This window comes from Mastomys coucha, unplaced genomic scaffold, assembly GCF_008632895.1.
Source record: "Mastomys coucha isolate ucsf_1 unplaced genomic scaffold, UCSF_Mcou_1 pScaffold13, whole genome shotgun sequence".
NCBI lineage: Eukaryota > Metazoa > Chordata > Mammalia > Rodentia > Muridae > Mastomys > Mastomys coucha.
The window spans coordinates 65206430-65208152 of NW_022196895.1; the positions used below are offsets into that span (position 1 = coordinate 65206430).

Consider the following 1723-nt stretch of genomic DNA (forward strand, 5'->3'; position numbering starts at 1 on the left):
AAAAAAAAAAAAAAAAAAAAAAGATTGCTTGAAGAAGAAATAAGGGAGGATGAAAATCAATAAAAATGCAGTCTGTGGTGATAGATTGAAAGACATTATTGAGATAACAAAACTCCATAGGGTGATCTACAATTTCAGTGATTTCTACCAAAATCTCCATGGCACTTTTACATAAATAGAAAAGTCTATACTATTACTCCCTGCTCCTCCTGGTTCTAGAAAAGCCTCATCTTAATGTGTAGGGCCGGCTTTGTCCTCAGAGTGAATAGATTTTTGCCATATTGGGCTCCTGATTAACAGGGAAGCCTTCAATTATGGCAAAATATGTATATACTGTTGCTGTCAGTAACCCCTGCACTGACCTCAACACCAGGTTCTACATGTTCAAGTGTGACTCTACCCAGGGTAAGTTCCATAGCACAGTCAAGGCTGAGATCAGGAAACATCCATGGGAAGGCTGTCTCCATCTTCCAGGACAAAGATCCTGCCAACATCAAGTGGAGTGATTCTGGTGCTGAGTATGTTGTACAGTCTGCTGGCATCTACATCGCCATGGAGAAGGAAGGGGACAGTTTTGAAGTAGGATTCAAAAATTTCATTATCTCTGTCCCTTCTCCAGATGACTCCATGTTTGTGTTCGTTGTGAACCAAGAGAAGTATGACGCTTCACCCATGATAGTCAGCAATGCTTCCTGCACCACCAACTACTTAGCCCTCCTGGCCAAGGTCATCCATGACAACTTTGGCATCATGGAAGGACCCAGGACCACAGTCTATGCCATCAATAACACCCAGAAGAATGAGGAAGATATGGGATGATGGACATGGGACTGGCTAGAGCATCATCCCTGCATCCACTGGTGCTGCCAAAGCTGTAGACAGGTTTATTCCAGAGCTGAATAAGAAGCTTATTGACTTGTCCTTCCATGTTCCTACCTCCAATGTGTCCTTTTCTGTATTTAACATCCCACCTGGAGAAAGCTGCCAAGTACAGTGACACTAGGAAGGTGGTAAATCAGGCATCCAACGGGCCTCTAAAGGGCATCCTGGGTTACACTGAGGACCAGGTCGTCTCCTGTGACTTTCATAGTGAAACCCACTCTTCCGCTTTTAGAGCTGGAGATAACCTTGCTTTCAATAACAACTTTGAAAGTTCATTTCCTGGTGTGACAATGAATATGGCTACAGCAACAGGGTGGAGGATCTCATGGCTTAATGGCCTGTGAGGACTAAGAAGTCCTGGGCCACCTAACCCAGTAAGAACATGAGAGGAAGAGAGAAGCCCTTGGTTGCCGAGGAGTCCCTGTCCCTGCTCAGCCCCCAACACTGTGCTTCTTCCCTCAAATTCTCTATCCTAGACTACCAGAAAGAAAAAATGGCTTAGGTAGTCCTACTCTCTTGAATACCATCAATAAAGATCACTGCCCCAGATAAAAATAAAAAAAAAAATAACAGAATGGAAAAAAAGAGGAAAAAAAGAAAGTCTATACTATCATTCATGTAGATTTTAAAATGACCATAAATAGATTAAAAATAATTTTGAAAATAAATACCCAAATTGCAACACTCAGACCTCTCTAATGATGAGCTCAGTAAAGCTGCTATAATCAGAACAGTACAACACAGCACAAAGACCAACACGACAACTAAGGAAGTGGCATAGAAAACTTAGGAATACATCATCACAAGTAAGGTCAATTGAATCTCACTAAAAGTTCAAAGC

At 42.0% G+C, this 1723-nt stretch overlaps 1 pseudogene; it reads left to right on the forward strand.

The window, feature by feature from the left end:
* The first annotated feature begins 314 nt into the window (after positions 1–314).
* LOC116087488 lies at positions 315–1216 on the forward strand (annotated as a pseudogene).
* The last annotated feature ends 507 nt before the right edge of the window (positions 1217–1723 follow it).